The 19,426-nt window shown below is 51.7% G+C and overlaps 1 protein-coding gene across 5 annotated transcripts in view; it reads right to left on the reverse strand.

Moving 5' to 3' along the window:
• LOC102462815 (uncharacterized) overlaps positions 1-12,297 on the reverse strand; it is an 85,206-nt gene extending 72,909 nt beyond the window's left edge. For 4 of the 5 annotated variants that reach the window (XR_016349074.1, XR_016349075.1, XM_089776994.1 and 1 more), the window contains exons 1-2: positions 12,145-12,297; positions 4,868-5,059 (exon numbers count right to left, since the gene is read on the reverse strand). The gene's annotated coding sequence lies outside the window, so the exon portion shown is untranslated. The remainder of the gene's footprint in view (positions 1-4,867; positions 5,060-12,144) is intronic. The other variant, XM_075923288.2, reaches the window with a different exon arrangement.
• Between the last annotated feature and the right edge of the window lie 7,129 nt (positions 12,298-19,426).

Below are 19,426 nucleotides of genomic sequence, written 5' to 3' on the forward strand. Positions count from 1 at the left end.
CTGAACCTGACTTTGGGGGATGGCGCATGAAATCTTGGAAACAGGCCTCATTCCAGAGAGCAAAAGTTGAAATGGCAAGCTAGACCTTTACAGTGGGGCTCTCCTCTTGGTTTAACCCCAAACTTCCCGTGTGACCTTCCCTATAATCACAAGATGAAGCTTGTTCAAGATAGATCATGTGAGGTGTCACTGGAACAGTTCTGGCTTGCTGAGTGTGATTATTGTTATGCCATGGGGAGTTTCACAGTATAGGAAGAAATCAGTGGAAATGCAAAGAGCCTGAGTAGTTGCAAGTGTCCATTTTATTGCATAGCACAGAACTCACTAGCACAAGCCCAGACTAGCTGGGCTTCCCTGCAGGAAGCCTGCTAAAAAGCCTGTGGGTCCCCTAGACGATCGAGCTATAAAAGGAGCAATCAAGGACGATAAAGCCATTGTGGAGAAACTAAATGATTTCTTTGCTTCAGTCTTCACGGCTGAGGACGTTGGGGAGATTCCTGAATCTGCACCGTCCTTTGTGGGTGATGAATCTGAGGAACTGTCCCGGATTGAAGTGTCATTAGAGGAGGTTTTGGAACAAATAGAAAAACTTAATGTTAACAAATCTCCGGGACCGGATAGCATTCATCCAAGGGTTCTAAAAGAACTTAAATGGGAATTGCTGAGCTATTATCTGTGATTTGTAACCTATCCTTTAAATCGGCTTCCGTACCTAATGACTGGAAGGTAGCCAACGTGACACCAATATTTAAAAAGGGCTCTAGAGGCGATCCTGGCAATTACAGACCGGTAAGTCTAACTTCAGTACCAGGCAAATTAGTCGAAACAATAGTAAAGAATAAAATTGCGAAGCATGTAGAAGAACATAATTTGTTGGACAAAAGTCAACATTGTTTATGTAAAGGGAAATCCTGTCTTACTAATCTGTTAGAGTTCTTTGAAGGGGTTAACAAACATGCGGACAAGGGGGATCCAGTAGATATAGTATTCTTGGATTTTCAGAAAGCCTTTGACAAGGTCCCTCACCAAAGGCTCTTGTGTAAATTACATGGCCATGGGATAAGAGGGAAGGTCCTCTCTTGGATTGAGAACTGGTTAAAAGACAGGAAACAAAGGGTAGGAATAAATGGTAAATTTTCAGATTGGAGAGGGGTAACTAGTGGTGTACCCCAAGGGTCAGTCCTGGGACCAATCCTTTTCAACTTATTCATAAATGATCTGGAGAAAGGGGTAAGCAGTGAGGTAGTAAAGTTTGCAGATGGTACCAAACTGTTTAGGATAGTCAAGACAGAAGCAGACTGTGAGGGACTCCAAGAAGATCTCACCAAACTGAGTGATTGGGCAACAAAATGGCAAATGAAATTTAATGTGGATAAGTGTAAAGTAATGCACATCGGGAAAAATAACCCCAACTATACGTACAATATGATGGGGGCTAATTTGGCTACTACAAATCGGGAAAGAGATCTTGGAGTTATCGTGGACAGTTCTCTGAAAACTTCCACTCAGAGTGCAGCGGCGGTCAAAAAGGCAAATAGGATGCTAGGAATTATTAGGAAAGGGATAGAAAATAAGACCCAGAACATCTTACTGCCCCTGTATAAAACTATGGTACGCCCACATCTTGAATACTGTGTACAGATGTGGTCTCCTCACCTCAAAAAAGATATTTTGGCCTTGGAAAGGGTTCAGAAAAGGGCAACTAAAATGATTAGGGGTTTGGAACGGGTCCCATATGAAGAGAGGTTAAAGCGACTGGGACTTTTCAGTTTAGAAAAGAGGAGACTGAGGGGGGATATGATAGAGGTCTATAAAATCATGAGTGGTGTGGAGAGGGCTGATAAAGAAAAGTTATTTATTAGTTCCCATAATAGAAGAACTAGAGGACACCAAATGAAATTAATGGGTAGCAGGTTTAAAACGAATAAAAGAAAGTTCTTCTTCACACAGCGTGTAGTCAACCTGTGGAACTCCTTGCCAGAGGAGGCTGTGAAGGCTAGGACTATAATAGAGTTTAAAGAGAAGCTGGATAAATTCATGGAGGTTAGGTCCATAAAAGGCTATTAGCCAGGGGATAAAATGGTGTCCTTGGCCTCTGTTTGTCAGAGGCTGGAGAGGGATGGCAGGAGACAAATCGCTTGATCATTGTCTCTGGTCCACCCTCTCTGGGGCACCTGGTGCTGGCCACTGTCTGTAGACAGGATAGTGGGCTAGATGGACCTTTGGTCTGACCCAGTACGGCCGTTCTTATGTTATGTTCTTATGTAGCTGGGCTGATTCCAGTGACCTACTCAGTTACTATAACAACAAAATCTATATCTACAACCCAGGCTCTGCCCCGCCCCGTCAGCTCCAGCCCCCTTTGCCAGTGAGAGACTGCTCCCTGACAGCTGCCCAGCTTGCTGCACCCGCTCCGCCCCACCCTGCGCCTCTCTGGCTCCACGCCACCCATTCCCTGTGCCGCCCCTGCGCCCTGCACCCTGGTCCCCTGCACCCTGGTCCCTGCAACTCTCTGGCTCTGCGTCACCCCTGCACCTCGTTCCCCACGACCCTCTGGCTCTGCGCTCCCTCTGCACCCTGCAGCCCCTTTTCCCTGCAGCCCTCTGGGTCTGTGCCCCCCATTCCCTGCACTGCCCCTGGACCCCGATACCTCTGCCCCTCCCGTTCCCCACGTCCCATTTCCCGTGCCTCCCCTGCACCCTGCATCCAGCTCCCCCCAATCCCTGCGTCCCTCTGGCTCTGTGCCTCCCATTCCCCGTGCCACCCCTGTACCCCCCACACTCTTCCCCGCATCCCTCTAGCTCTGTGCCTCCCATTCTCTGTGCCACCCCTGTACCCCCCCCACTGTTCCCCACATCCCTCTAGCTCTGCGCCTCCCATTCCCCATGGTGAACCCTACTCCCCCTGCTCCCTATACTCCTCTGGCTCTGCACTGTCCCTGCACCCTGCTCCTCCTGTGGGTCGGGAGTGAGGGGTGCTTGTGCATAGGGAGGGGCTGGACAGGGCAGGGAAAAAGCTGTTGTGACCCAGGAGTGAGTGAAAGGGGAGGGGGAGTTTACTTGAAGCGCCTTTGCCTTTATGGAAAAAAATAATTAAAATTCTATTTGCTATTTATAGGGCTAAAATGCCAAGACGAAAATGAAAACAAACAAAAAAATTGCAAAGTGCAAATGTGTAAAAGCCAACAAAAAAAGGGGGGAGGCGGCCAAACATTTTTTCGCTTGGGGCGGCAAAAAACGTAGAGCTGGCCCTGCACAGAGGGCAGCAAAGGGGCAGCTGCCCTGGAGCCCAGTAAGTTAAAAGGGCCGGGAGCTCCCAGCGGCCGATGCCACTATCACAGTAATGCCTGGAGCCCCAGGCCCTTTGCATTTCTCACAGGGAGCGGGAGCAGTTTGCTACTTGGCACAGCGCGAGAGGGAGCCCGGGCAAGTGAGACAAAGGCTCAGTGGTCCCCCAGTTCCAGGCTGCACCCTGAAGCCCCCTCCCCCCATCACATCTTCCCTTCACCAGACCTCAGTTCCCCATCTGGGCTCTGGAGGGACCCCCAGTTCTCTCCTTTCTCAGGGGAGTAATGAGAACGAATGGATGCTTGTGAAGAGCTGCAAGGAGCCCTGCACTGCTAAAGAGTGGCGCTTGCTATTTCCAGTTCAGTGCCTGGGTCTCTCCCGCCTCTCCGTGTGCCTGGAAGAGTTCCCCACACCACAGTCCCTCCTTCTCTGGGAAGAGACGTTATGAACATACCTATGCCATGAAGCACTGGAGCTGTGCTGGCCCCACCCTTTGGCTCTGTGTATGATCTGTCTTGTCTTGAGCTGTTTGCTTTCACTTAGCGCCAGCCCTTTCCGAGTAAGGGCTGTGTTACCTGCTCAGCACCAGCCATTTCCCCTGCCACACTGGGTATGCTAACACTGCAAGGAGCTAAACACAATAGAAGCGGACGCGGCATGTCCTTTCCAGCCAGCATTAACTGCATGGAATGTGCTTAGACAATGACGAATAGAGCCGAAACTGGGCTCGGCCCAATAGATCCAACAAATCACAGTGCGCCTGTCTCATTTTCTGTGGCTGCTTCCTGCTCCCCCTTCTCAGGAGAGATCCAGCCTGCTCTGAGAGTGCCGGTCCCTCTAACATTCATGGGTGAATGGGCTTCTTAGCTCTCCATAGCCTCACCTTTATCCAGCCCTGCAATTGGGTGGCACCTGGAAATAGACAGGCTGAGGATAGGGTGAGGGGGGAAAGGACATTCAGAGCCAGATTCTCGGTGGGTGGAGTCCTGCTGGCGTCCGCACCTATGGATCCGACCCTCTGCTCCCAATCTCCAAAGGCAGGGAGGAGAAACTGTTTGCCAAATGAATCAATTGCTGCTCCTCTGCCCCCACCCCCAGAACAGAGCCATCAGCCTCCCGAACTATATGCTTTCTCTCTCTGAGCACACGCTGAAAGGGCTTGAGTGAAATCAGGAAGAATTTGCTTCCCCAGAAAGAAATAAAAAGTTCCCTTTCTTACAGTGACAGAAAATTGGCCCTCAATCTGCACTGGAAAAAACAGCGGAGACCCTTGTGCTTTGGGTGGAACAACAGATGGGTTATATTAACATAAATAGCCCCGAGGGAAAAGGTGAAAACTTAGAAGAAGAATCTGCTACTTTTCAAACAACCCTGCAGCAGAGGCGACAAAGACGAGACCCTCGGAGGAGAAGACACAAGAGCCACATGGGCCCTGGAAGCAACCATCAGGATGATCCAGTATGGCTGAGCCCAACCCCTGAGAGAGTTTCCAGCTGCACCGACATGATTTATTTCAGTTCTTCTCAGTTTTGCCTGGCCTTCAGCGAACACGCTCATAGCAAGGAATCTAAGACACATACCAGCCTTGCTGTGTTCCTGCTGATCCTTTACCAACGCAGCCTTGAACCCTGCCTCTTGGCAAAGGCGGTTGATTGGCAACAGCGACGTCTTCTCTCAGCTGCGCCCCGGCGCTCTGGAAGCTTTTGCAAGCAGGGACTCTGGCTATCGCTCCGCACATCTAGGACTGCACAGCGCTATCACCACGTGCGCTCCTGGTGCCATAGAAACAAAGCCAGGATCATAACGGGGCCAACTTCTTAGACATTCTCCAGCCTTGTGCCTGGGAATTGAACTTGCACACGCGGCAATGCCCTTCCGAGAGTGCCTACATGGCAGCAGGTGTTACTGCAACGGGGGGGGGGGCCTTCCTGTGCTGGCGTTAATCTAGGAAGAGAAATGGGCTAGCTGTCCAAGTACAAGCCTGCTGGGGAGCTATTTGGGTTGCTAGCCAGTGCTGAAGCCCTGCCCCCACGTCTAAAGTACTATTGTTACCTGTGTTAGATAGATTCAAGCTAGGGTGCGTATGCCTGCCTCTGGCAAGGTCGGATGAAGCAAAGGGCTTTAGGGGCTGCAGGCAAAGTCTTCGAAGCCAGCCTTTCCTTGCGGGGGGGGGGGGAGAGTGGCTTGGCACGCTGCTGTTCCTCCCCTGCCTCACTAGAGCCATGTTGCTGAGAGCGCCGGGAAACTCTGTCCCTGCATGCTGCCCTGGCCTCGAGGCTCCAGCTGCAGCTCCCATTGACTGGGAAATGCAGCCAATAGGAGCTGGGGGGGAGAGGGGAAATGCCATCAGACAAGTGCGGGGCAGCATGAAGCCACCTGTTTACCTCCCATCAAATGGGAGCTGCCCAGATAAGTGCCCCACCCCCTAATCTCCTGGCTTCGCCCTGAGTCCTCTCCCACATCCCAACTCTATTCCAGACCCCGCACCCCAACCCAGAGCCCCAGTCCTGAGTTCACGCACCCTAGCTCTCTCTCAGACTCCACACCCCAACCCTGAGCCCCGCTCCACCCTAACCCCCGCCCAGACCCATCACTCCACCCTCAACCTTCTGCCTTGAGCCTGCTCCTGCACACCAAGCCCTTTGGCCCCAGCCTGGAGCCTCCTCTTGCATCCTAAATGCCCCATCCAGCCCTACCCCAGAGCCCACACTGCAAATGAAGCCCTCACCCCTTCCCACATCTAACCTGCCACACATCTAACCCCCATTTCTGACTCTACTCCAGAGCCCAGGGGGCCCCACAAAATCTGCTAGCCTTGGATCCCCAGAAGAGTTAATTCAGCCCTAACCTCTGTTACAATCACATCTTCAGCTGCAGCATAGATGTACCCTTTGTGGCTGAGCTACAGCAAGGCGAGGAACCATGAATCACAGCACTCAGGGAAATCTCTGTACGTCAGCTGGTAGAGGCCTGTGGCGCTGAAGAGCGAAGCCTCCAGGCCCAGCTCCCTAGGGTGTTATTTGGGGAGTTTACGTAGGTACTGCAGCATGTATATTTGTTATAGTGTAATACCCCCAGCACGTCAGGCCAGGCCATACCCCCTACCATAATGAGACTCGACGGTACTGCCTGCGGCTCATCAAACCCACTTCCTTGTGGGTAACCGAGGAGGCTAAGGGAGCGACCCCTGACAGAAAAGCCCCGCTGCCCTGTGGGTGAAATCAGGAGAATGCCAGTCTATGAGAGTAAACTCAGACCGAAAATCTGGAGAGGAGCCCCAAAGGTGATTGGTCAGGTGCTAACATCTTAGTATCTTTCCAGCAACTCCTGTAGCGGATCAAATAGTAGACATACTGGATCTTCCTCTCCTCTGGATTTTACTGGTGATTCCGGGGTAGGGGCAGTTCCCGATGCATGGAGAACTCAGGGCCTCCATATCATCTGCCCAGGCTTGCCTGCTAGGGAGGAACTCCAGCTTCGCCTCGAGCATCAACATAACACAGAAGGCAGCAGTTACCAGTTCTAAGCTCTTACCCGACTGGCATAGAGTTGAGCACCAGAGGCTGTCTCCAACAGTGGGAGAGATCATCATTTCTCACTGGACTACCACCACTCTCCATAACACTAGGCTGTCCCACCACAGTCTGCCTGCTTCAGAGGCTTGGAGCTGAGAGTTTTGTCACTGGCCAAGTGGAGTATAACCCATGTGCCAAACACATCGAGTGAAAGAAAGAAAACATCCTTAAAGAGAAAGAGAGAGTGCTGGAACGTTTGTGCCATGACAACTGGATTATCCAAGGACCTTCAAGTGCTCAACGATGCACATAAAACTGCCATGACGAATGAGGAGCTGAAACGACTCCTTGTGGACTTCGTGTCCCTCCAAGAAACACGGTTAGCGTCAAGCGGATCTCTCGGAGAAAAAGATGACACATTTCCGTGGCCAGGGAAAAAGTGCAGAAGACAAGCAAGAGAGAGCAGGGTGTGGGTTGCCATCAAGAACTCACTTCTGGGGATGACTGAGCCGTGGTTCTCTATTACCCTGGTCAAGTCACTTAGGTTTTGACTTCAATGGGTGTTAGGAGCCCAACCACCTACAGGGATCTGAGCCAGTCTGTACTTCTGTTTCTCACCTGTAAAATGGAGATACGGCTATTTCCTTTCTCTCAGCTTTTGTCCGTCATATCTCTTTAGACTCTAATCTAATCATAATAGTGGAAACTGCAATATGTTTATGTAGCGCTGACAGATGGAAACAAACCTGGGACCTCTGGAGCTTAGTGTATGAGCCTCTATAGCTTGAGCTAAAAGCCAGCTGGCTCTCAGCTAAGGCTGTAGAGCAAACTCATTCTCTCTCTGTAAGTGGTCTCTGCCTCTGCATGGGATGGTGTACCACAATGTTACTCTTACATGGTCAGAAACATGGTGTGATCTGAGGAAAGAGATGGGATTCAGGAATTCTTGGCTTCTAAACTTAACCATGAGGCACCATGTGATCATAGCAAATTCTCTCCACTTCTCTGAGACAGCTTCCCCGTGAAAAAATGGGAATAGTAATGATGTGCTCTCTCTCAAGGTGAGTCGTAGAGCCCTGCCTGTATACAACATTTATATCTGCATCTGACCCACAAAATGGTTTGCAGATGTAAAGCAGACATCCACAGATTTGCAAGCTCTAGTGATTTGAGAATTATTTCATTAAATAAAAGGCTTGTAAAAGGCTTTGGAAACTGGGAAATGCTACATATTGTTATTTCAGATTCCTATTTTCCTTCTTCCCCCAGCGGAGGCAGTATTGCCTAGTGGATAAAGCATTGGACTGGACAAGTTGCTGCACCAGATTGTGCCTCAGTTTCCCATTAAGTGCAAGATGAGTTGCACTACAGAAGAACTAGGTATTATTATTTATACTATAATTGACGGTCCAGTCACTTTTTTCTGCATTCCATCTCTATCCAGGGAACCTTTAGACAGCTCGCCTCACAAACCACTTTGCTTGGTAAAGTGCTTGCAGAATAACTCAGATGTTTCTGGAACTAAACTGCAAATGAGATGCAAACCCTCACTTGACAGGGCTTGTAATCACATGACGCTATATTACAGACTTAACCGAACATTCAGAAACAAAATCTGCTTCTTCACTGCTACCTGAGCTCATCCTTATTGTCAAGGATCAGAGGTGTGAGAGTCAGGGTGTGTCTATGCTGCAGCGTTTTTTTCGGGAAAACAATATTTGCGTCCACACTGCCATTGAGTTCTTTTGACAGAAAGTCAAAAGAACGAAGGGGTTTTTCCAATGGCAGTAAACCCCATCCTACGAGGAAGAAGCCTTTTTCCGAAAAAACGTTTTCGGAAAAAGGCGTATGTGGATGCAGAAGAGGGAGTTCTTTCAAAAGAAGAGGTCTCCAGGAAATAACAAAGGTGCCCTGGCAGCCAGTCTGTCCAGACTAATCACAACTTAAATGCGAGACAGCGTCCAATCAACGTGGATGCTCTCTTTTAAAAAAAGCACATCACTTTGTCATTATGCTTTTTCCGTGTGGACGCTTTCTTTCGAAATACGCTTTTCCGAAAGATCTCTTCTGGAAAAGCTTCTTCCGAAAGAAGCTTGCAATCTAGACACAGGCTAACAGGAGGCTGGTCTCATAGCAGGCAGAGAGTATTAGAAAAGGTGAGTCCTAGAGAACACTCAGGGCTTTCTGCATCTCAGACGAACTCTAAGAGGAGAGGAATGCGGGAAGGCAAAAGACAACCCCAGAATGCAAAGCGGTCCTCACAGATCCAAGGCGGCTCACAGTGGAAGCAGCAGGAGCTTCTGCCTGGTGAATGAGAACCAAGCTCTGAACGCTGAAGAAAACCAGAATCCTGCTTGTGTGGCACAGACAGCCAGGTCCAGTCTAAGTACTGACACGGGCTAGCTGGCGAGGAAAGTGGAAAAATACAGACTAACCTTTTCAGGAATAACTAGTGAGACAAGGAGCCTTACAGAGGGCAGGTGAAAACCAGGCCTCTTTAAGGTGTCCTAATTGGAGCACCCCAAATCCCTAGACACTCCTAGTGAAATATCTTAGCTGCAAGGTAGGTATCTCTTTCAGCCTACTTACAGCAAGCCGCCTGTTCTCAAAGAGGAACAGCAGGGAAGAATAACCAAGAAGGAATTGAGCAGCAAAGTAGACAAGTAATAACAGCCAGGGTGTAGGTTAAGTAACCACAGCAGGGGCAGAGGAAACACTGCTCAGTATGAGGAGACTGTCCTCTAGTCCGGCCATCTGGGGGTGCACACCAATGAAATGGATTTGACATGGGGGGGGGCAACACCAAATCAAGAGAAGCTGTCAGTGGACATTAGGCACCTAGCACAGGAACAGATTAGCTGGTCATGGCCTATTGTAGGGTTATGGCCAACTAGCATATTTTTAAAGGCTCCCATGGGTGTTTGCCAAGGCAGGTGGAAAGGTTTTTAAAGCTGCAGCTGAGTGAGGTGCCAAGTTGTGTTTTAGAAAACCTACTAGCTACCATATTTTCAAATACCACTTACTTGACTAGTCTACACTGGATCAAAGTGAAACCTGATTCACCAGGAAGGGAAATTATTTTTGTTCAGGCTGCTTACAACTCACTATTTTGTCTCCACCCCACATACCTATTTAACTCAAATACATGAGAAACACTTGGCAGAAATGTCTCAGTTAAAGACTCAGTCCCCATCAACTTCCCAACTTCTTCAGTGAAGGAATGAGAAAGCTCCCAAGGAAATCCTGAACCCCAGAGGAGAAGCAGGAGTTCTCAGGGGGATTTCTAGGGGGGAAAGCATGGAGAAAACCCTTTTTTTAAATAAAAAAGGCATATTTACAAGTGCTAGCTAGAAACCAGCTGCCCATGTGCTCTAGTAATATTCAAGAAGACCTGTGTTCTAGTCCTGACGGCCACCTTGCTGAGCGGTCTTGGGTCACTAACTCTCCCTGCATAACTGTCAGTTTTGCATTTAGAATGCAGGCTCGTTAGGGTGGGGATGGGCTCTTTGAGTCAGATAGGGCCCAGCCCAGAAATACCAGGTGCCACATATTCCCCAATGCATTAGTCCCACGGCAATTTGCCTCACCCTCTTAGGGACACAAAAACAGGAAACCAGCCACTTCTCTTCCTCATCTGGGCTCCCAGACTCTCCCACCCCATGCCTTGCATGCAACTCAGATCTGCTCCCAGCATGCAAACAGGATTCTGCCATCCCATCACATGGAGGCGAACCCTGACCCCTCCTCAACAGGCCTCATGTCACTCAATAACAGCCCCTCTGAGCCCCCACAGTACCCCCCAGCCACTCCATAGCTGCCCCTGATCTCCTGCAGTACCCCCCCAGCCACTCCATAGCCGCTCGTCTCAGCCCCCACAGTACCCCCAGCCACTCCATAACCACCCCTGAGCCCCTGCAGTACCCCCCAGGTACTCCATGACAGCCCCTGAGCCCCTGCAGTACCCCCCAGCTACTCCATGACAGCCCCTGAGCCCCTGCAGTACCCGAGCCTCTCCATAACCACCCCCTGAACCCTCACACTATCCCCACAACACCCTCTCATACCACCCCCTTAACACCCACAGTACCCCCATGTCACTCCATAACTGCTCGTCTGAACACTCGCACTCTCCCCACAACACCCTCCCGTACCATCCCCCCTTAACTCCCTCACTCTCCCCATCACTATCCCCAAACCACTCCACAACTGCCCCTCTGAGCCCCTGCAGTACCCCCCAGCCACTCCATAACCGCCCCTCTGAGCCCCTGCAGTACCCCCAGCCACTCCATAACTGCCCCCTGAGGCCCTGCAGTATCCCCAAGCCACTCCATAACCGCCCCTCTGAGCCCCTGCACTGTCCCCACAAGTCTCCCTATAGCCACCCTGAAACCTCTGTGCATTTCCCCTACAATCAATCCCTCATCTCGACCTATAACCAACCCCTTGGAACTCCCCTACTGCCCGCACAGCCCCTTGTGTCTCTTTATAGCCACCCCTCCCCACATACCACCTCGCAATCATGGGAACTACCCCTCAAACTCCTGCTACTGATCCCAGCCCTCACAACCCCCAGGCTGCTTTTATCCTCCACCCTGAACATCTATGCCTCTCCCTCCATCCATATTGCTTCATACACGCCCCTCCCAGACACCTCTCTTTAACCATGGTGAAACTACCCCTCACCTAGTGCAGTCCTCCGGCCCTCCACCATGCCACGGACCCTGCTGGTCTCCCCCTCTCCCACAGCACTTCATAGCCACTGTCCTCCAACCAACTCCCTGCAGTTCCATGAGCTCCCCCACTTTGCCCTTTGCAGGCAACTCTGAGACCCTCCCCCGCCCAAAGCTTGGAGACCCTCACCCTCTTCATCCCATTCACATCCCCCCTCCACACTTCAAACCCCCAGCGAGAAGCCTCCCACTCTCTCCTGAGTCTGAGAGAAGCAAGGCGGCAGGCTCAGTTCCAGGAGGAGGGAGGGACGGGGAGGGGATCTGTCAGAAGGCAGGACTTCTGCAGGAGAGCACAGGAAGAAGTCCCCCCGGGAAAACAGGGGGATGACTAGGGGATATGCAGTAAGCCACTTAGGAGAGCAAAGGGTCTCCCCCTGGGAGAGAGTAGATTACCCCCCCCCCCCACACACACACACACACATCTTAGGGACAGGAATGGTGCCATGGGGAAGAGAAGGGGGTGGAAGGAGTCACCCGTGTGCCCTGCCAGGGAGAGCAAGGTGCCCCCATGCTGGTTGTGCCCAGGGGGGAGCACACAGCTGCTGTTTCCACCCTCATTCCACTCTCTTCTCCCAGAACAAAACTTTCTGCAAGCACAAACTAGCCACTCACCACAAGGAGAAGCAAGTCCCTGGCTCGGAGTCTCCCAAACGCCCTGCCTCCTGGAAAGGGGGAGGGGGGTTTCCTTCTCTTCGGGGCAGCGTCTCCCAGCTGCGAGCTGCCTTTCCCCAGCTGCGCTAAACTTTGAACAGGAGCCTGTGGGTGGGTAGCTGCTGGCTCAGGAACTTCCTGGTTGTTCAGAGAGAGCCCAGAGCAAAGGCATCTGCCAAAACCAACAGAGCCAGCTGTGGCTGTGCAGGTAAAAGGGGCCCAGAGGAATTCACCCAGCATGGGCAGCAGCCTTGGCCCGGGAATGGGGCACACGGGATGGACAAAGGACCCATTTTAAAGCACCGGCCCAAGCCGGTCAATTGACTTGTTCACCCAGCCCCCTTCTCTGTCGACAGGCGCCCAGGCAACTCCCCAGATCTGAACACCCCTGAACAGTGGGGGCAGCTGACTTTCAGACCCAGACGGCAAGGCCGTCCCTACTGGGGTGCAGGGCCCTGGGCAACCCCAGGCCTCACTCCTGCCTCTTCCTGCTCCTGCTCCGCCCGTAGCAGGCTTCATCCCACCCTTGCTCCCAAGCCGGACCCTGCTTCATCCCACTCCACCTCTTCCTGCCCTGCTCTGTCTCTCCCACCCCCGTTGCCCTTCTTCCCCAAAGGCCCGTCCCCTGAGAGATGCAGGACGGGGCATTCCCAGGGGGCCTGGCGCAGAGCGGCAGCAGGGGTCAGCCCCCCGCTCCAGCACTCACCCGGGAGGCAGGAGCCACAGGAAGCAGAGCGACTCAGCAGCCTGCTCCAAGCCTGGGGGCTCTGTTTCACCCCAACCCGCTCTGCTCTGCTCCTCTGAGCCACATCGCTCCACTTCCTACTGCTGCCGCCACCCCCCAGCGCCCCCTTATGTCGTTCCCCAAGCCTCCCTGAGCCCGCCTCAATGGGGGGGTGTCCCATCCACAGGACAGTTGAGGTGGTCACCATTGGGGCCCCCCAAAGCAAAAGCCTGGGGTGGCCTATGGACGAGACAGCACTGCCAGAGGGGGGCTCGGTTCTGCTGTTTGTTCCAGTCTTTGCAGTGGGCTGACTCTTCGCTTGGGATCTTACCTGCCCAGCTTCTGAGCTGAGTCTCTGAGTTTCCCCTTCCACCCACCGCGGTTCTGCTGGGGAATGAGGTGTCTGTGCTTAATTGGTGCCTAGTGCCTAGTGCCAGCACCTCCTAGATTGCTGCCCCAGTTATGAAGGGAAAAAATAACTGCACCTCTTTCATTGCAATTGAATCCTGGTACAGCACCCCCCAAAGCCTTCCCCAGGCCCGCTTCAACCCCTCAGCACCCTCCAGAGAAGCTTCCAGGCTGCTCCAGCGGCTGGGAGGATCCTGTAAGTACCCCAGCCACGACCTTATGCTGGGGGATGGTCTGAGTAGGGTGACCTAGAACATCCTGAAGAGATCTCCCAGCCACCCTCTGTAGGGAATTTGTGGCAGCTCCCCTCAGGGTATCCTGAAGCCCCCGCATAGGAAAAGGGGCTTCTCCCAGCCTGCCTAAGCTTTTGTGCAAAGAGGAATGATCTGGCCTGGCAGCTGGTGCTGTGGTGGATGCCTCTCCACAGCAAGGGTTAAAAGGCGTCGGATCAGAGTGCCAGCATCTGACTGGCGCTTTACACAGGTGGATACGATTGCACAAGGCCTCAGAGACTGAGCCCTCTTTTATAGCCCCAGGAAACGGACTGCCCTTTTTGCATTCCCCGCTCAGTTAATCATTGCACTTGGTGCAGGCTAAAAAAATACTAAGCCGGGCTGGGAAAGCCATCAGCTCCAAGGCCAAACGGAACCACAGTGAGCCTCTAGCCCAGGCAATACATTTTTGGGGGGGGGGCACTCCGAGAATTTGGTAAAGGGTCAAGGGCCGCACTCTTCCATGATATTAATGGAGGAGGTGCGGGGTCTGGGATGGAGGTTGGGCGCAGAAGGGAGTTCAGGGTAGGAAATTAGGATGCAGGATGCGGTGCAGGGTCTGGGAGGGGGTATGGATATGTGTATGGGTACAGGAGAGGATTCTGAGCTGGAGAAGGAGTGCAGGGGGTGAAGGTCTGAGAGGGGGTTGTGACCTGGAGCAGAGAATTGGGGGCAAGAGGGGGTGTAGGATCCAGGAGGGGGTATGGATTGGGTGCAGTGAGGAGTCTGACCTGGAGGAGGGGTGCAGGGCCTGGGAGGGGGTTGTGACCTGGAGCAGAGAATTGGGGGCAAGAGGGGGTGTAGGATCCAGGAGGGGGTATGGATTGGGTGCAGTGAGGAGTCTGACCTGGAGGAGGGGTGCAGGGCCTGGGAGGGGGTTGTGACCTGGGGCAGAGGATTGGGGGCAAGAGGGGGTGTAGGATCCAGGAGGGGGTATGGATTGGGTGCAGTGAGGAGTCTGACCTGGAGGAGGGGTGCAGGGCCTGGGAGGGGGTTGTGACCTGGGGCAGAGGATTGGGGGCAAGAGGGGGTGTAGGATCCAGGAGGGGGTATGGATTGGGTGCAGTGAGGAGTCTGACCTGGAGGAGGGGTGCAGGGCCTGGGAGGGGGTTGTGACCTGGGGCAGAGGATTGGGGGCAAGAGGGGGTGTAGGATCCAGGAGGGGGTATGGATTGGGTGCAGTGAGGAGTCTGACCTGGAGGAGGGGTGCAGGGCCTGGGAGGGGGTTGTGACCTGGGGCAGAGGATTGGGGGCAAGAGGGGGTGTAGGATCCAGGAGGGGGTATGGATTGGGTGCAGTGAGGAGTCTGACCTGGAGGAGGGGTGCAGGGCCTGAGAGGGGGTTGTGACCGGGGGCAGAGGATTGGGGGCAAGAGGGGGTGTAGGATCCAGGAGGGGGTATGGATTGGGTGCAGTGAGGAGTCTGACCTGGAGGAGGGGTGCAGGGCCTGGGAGGGGGTTGTGACCTGGGGCAGAGGATTGGGGGCAAGAGGGGGTGTAGGATCCAGGAGGGGGTATGGATTGGGTGCAGTGAGGAGTCTGACCTGGAGGAGGGGTGCAGGGCCTGGGAGGGGGTTGTGACCTGGGGCAGAGGATTGGGGGCAAGAGGGGGTGTAGGATCCAGGAGGGGGTATGGATTGGGTGCAGTGAGGAGTCTGACCTGGAGGAGGGGTGCAGGGCCTGGGAGGGGGTTGTGACCTGGGGCAGAGGATTGGGGGCAAGAGGGGGTGTAGGATCCAGGAGGGGGTATGGATTGGGTGCAGTGAGGAGTCTGACCTGGAGGAGGGGTGCAGGGCCTGGGAGGGGGTTGTGACCGGGGGCAGGGAATTTGGGTGCAGGGTCAGGGGGTTATGGGTGCAGGAGTGGGGGTGCAGAGAGTTTGGGTTGTGACTTCAGGCGAGGAAACAGGAGGGGAAGCAGAGGACTGGGGGGAGGGAGAGGCTGGCATGCCAGGTGCAGGCTCTGGCTGGGAGGCACTTACCAAGGTGGCTCCCGGCCAACAGCCCAGCAGGTCCCTTGGGCAGGCCCCCTGCCTTCTGCACCCTCGCATCCACTCAAAGCGGCCCGCTGTAGGGGCCATGTGCTCTTCTGAGCGCTGCAAGACATGAAGCCGGGGGTGAGGCTTTGTGCACTGCCTTTGCCCCTAGCACAACCTCATCGCTCCCGTTGGCTGGAATGTTTTCCCTGGGGGAGTGCAGGGATGGAGAATCCGCCACGCCCCTTGGTAAATGGTTTCAGTGTTGTTACTCCCGCCATTCCGACTTTACACCTTATTTCCAGTCTGATTTTGATTCACTTCTGCTTCCACCTACCGGATGGCGTGGTACCTCTCCCTGTTAGATGGAAGAGCCCATTTTCAAAGAGTTGTGTCATCCATCTGCCAGGTTCAGCCGGCAGCAACCATGGCCAAGTTCAATATCTACGGGTTGCTTTCCATCCATCCAACACTGAAACATCTCAAGTCTCCACCCAATAACTTGGGAAAATTATACCCCACCCTGGGCAATGCTTCCCCACTCACAAACACTGGGTCTGAGTGTAGAAAAGACACTTAATGAAAGGAGGGATGTCACTGGACATTAGAGAAAATGCCACAAGCAGGATTCATAAACATCACACTGTGAGCAGGAGACCCACCCCAGAGTGCATGGGGTCAGAATCTGCTGCCTCCCATTCTTGAGTTCCACATCAAACATTCCTTTTCTGTGTCCCTCTCTGTTCCCTCACCATACTCCTCTCATGGTGGTTGTCCTTGGTCAGCAAGGGCCCAGGGTTCACAGGCACATCAGATCTCCCACCTGGGGAAGAAGGGACCTTGCCTGCTCCACCCTCTGCGCACTTGCTTTGGCTGATCACCCGGCCAGCTGCTGCTTCACGCCTCTGGCTGTCCCACCACCTGCTACTGCTCACCAGCCCACTGTCAGTCACCGTCTGCTGCTACCTGCCTCTCTGCTGTGACCTCTGCACATCAGTACTCTTAGTACTTTTCAGCTCTTTGCAGGATGGGCAGAAACAGTCTCACCACAGTTGCTTTCAGTTCTGATTGAGCATTTAAAATAAAGAGGCTCCTATTGAAGCCTATTTAGCTCTTTCTTTGGACAGGCCAGAGGAACAGGTTAAACCAGGCTGGGGATGGCTAGGAAGAGGACACACACACCTTTTGGCTGGGACACTTGTCCTCCACCCCTCTTACTTCACAGGGCTCTGGCGTTCAAACCCCTGACTTAATGAGATCCTTTCAGGTGACCTCTTCATTTGGAACAAGTTAAGCACACTCCTGCTTTCCTATTTCACTACCCCTGCATTCAGTACTAAAGTGATTTGTAATCCAGCAGCAGCCACAGTTTATTCACTTTTAGCAACACTGCTCCATCTGCTAGATACTAGACAGAGTAGGTGTGTTCAGGGAAATACAGCTTGCACCTAAAGCCTCTCCCCCTCCCAGCTAGCTGTCAGGGGAATTCATTCAGACTCCTTACATCTGTTCCCCATATAAATACTTAATCTCTGCTTGGTCAAGCTAAATAGATTGAGTCCCTTGAGTCTATCACTGCAAGGTGTGTTTTCTAATTCTTTAAACATCCTTGGAGCTCTTCTTTGAATCCCTCCCAATCTATCAACATCCTTCTTAAATGGTGGGCAGCAGAACTGGACACGCCTCCAGCAGCGATAGCACCAGAGCCAGATACAGATGTAAAATAACTTCTCTACTCCTATTTGAGACTCCTCTACTGATGCATCCCAGAGGCACATTAGCTCTTTTTGTGACAGTCACATTAGATCTCATGTTCCCTTAATTGTCCACCAGAACCCCCAAATCTTTGTCAGAGTCACAGTTTCTCAGGACAGAGTCCCCCATCTTGTAAGAATGGCTGGCATTCTTTGTTCCTAGATAAAGAATTTACATGTTTCCATATTAAACACACAGGCTGTGTCTACACTGGCAAGTTTTTCCGGAAAATCAGCCGCTTTTCCGGAAAAACTTTCCAGCTGTCTACACTGGCCGCTTGAATTTCCGGAAAAGCACTGATGATCTCATGTAAGATTGTCAGTGATTTTCCGGAAATACTATGCTGCTCCCGTTCAGGCAAAAGTCTTTTTCCGAAAGACTTTTGCGCAAAAGGGCCAGTGTAGACAGCACAGTACTGTTTTCTGCAAAAAAGCCCCGATCACGAAAATGGCGATTGGGGCTTTTTTGCGGAAAAGCCTGTCTAGATTGGCCACGGATGCTTTTCCGCAAAAAGTGCTTTTCCGGAAAAGTGTCCTGCCAATCTAGACGTGCTTTTCCGAAAATGCTTTTAACGGAAAACTTTCCTTTAAAAGCATTTCCGGAAAATCATGCCAGTATAGACGTAGCCACAATGTATTTGCTCACTTGTGCTTAGCTTACCAAGCAATCCAGACCGTGCTAAATCAATGACTTGTTTTCTTTATTTACCATCCCTCAAATTCTCACTGCTCACTTTATCAGTGATGATGTTACGTTTACTTCCAGGTCATTGAGAAAGATATTAAAAAGCCAGGAGCCAATCTCTGCATACCCCACAATAAGCATGCCTATTAGATGACGATTCCCTGTAAACAATTACATCTGGAGACCTCTCTGTTAGCCAGCTTTAATCTATTTAATGTCCACCTTATTAATGTTATATTGTTCTAGTTTTTAAACAAAGGCTGTGTCTACACTGCACCCCTTTTCTAGAAAAAGGATGCAGATTAGACACATCGGAATAGCAAAATGTGCGGGGGATTTAAATATCCTACTTGTAGGAATAAGAGATCCTCCGGAAAAGGGCTTATTTTCCGGAGAATCACGTCTAAACTGGCGCTTTTCTCCGGCTTATCCCCAAGCCGGAAAAAAGCGGCAGCCATGTAAATGCAAATGCCACCGGGGATATTTAAATCCCCTGCGGATTTTGCTATTCCGAAGTCTACATTAGCATCCCTTTTCCGGAAAGGGATGCCAATGTAGACACAGCCATAATATGTTTTGCAGTAGCAAGTCAAAGGCCTTGCAGAAGTACAGTACATCAGTATTGCTATCTTTAGCTACCCAATTTGTAATCTCATAGAAAAATATATCAAGTTAGTTTGACAGGATCTATTTTTCATAACCCGGTGTTGATGTGCATTAATTACATTACCCATGTTTAATATTATTCACGTCCCATATCAGCCTCAGCCTGGCAGTTTATCTTTCAGTATGATCCACTGTAGTTTCCCCTTTCACCATTTCCTTTTGATTTTCATATTAATCCCAATCTTCTCCAATTTAACTAGTAATTTCCCATGTGGAACTGTATCAAATGCTTTCCCAGAATCCCAGTAAATTAGATCTACTGTATTTTCTTTGCTTAGAAAATATTCTCAAAGAAAGACATCAGGTTGGTCTGACATGATCTACCTTCTTTAAAATTTGCTTTCCTTGGGCATGCTGATTTCCTTTCCTTAGATCATACAAAATCCCTTTGTTCGGGAAATGATTGAGAAGCATGCATTACAATGATGTTACCCTAGTAGCTTGCTAGAATCTTTCATCTTCCCTCTGCTTAATGCAGAGATTTTTCTTGACAGTCCTTCCAAAGTGAAGTCAGAGTCTGTAGATAGGTTGTCAAGCACTGTAAAATATTGCTCTTAGATCAGAAATGTGGGTCTCAGGGCAAAACTTGCAAAAGGAGACCAAGCAGAATGCAAAAAGCAGGCCCGCCAACATGGGAGAGGGGGTGGGGGTGGGGGTAAAAGGGTCAACTGTCCCGTGTCCCAGCAATTCAAAGGGGCCAGAATCTCCTAGCTACTGCAGCAGCAGCCGGAGCCCTGGGCCCTTTAAATCACCGCCGGAG

The sequence above is a fragment of the Pelodiscus sinensis genome, chromosome 3 (assembly GCF_052426305.1).
Source record: "Pelodiscus sinensis isolate ZL-2025 chromosome 3, ASM5242630v1, whole genome shotgun sequence".
NCBI classification, from domain to species: Eukaryota; Metazoa; Chordata; order Testudines; family Trionychidae; genus Pelodiscus; species Pelodiscus sinensis.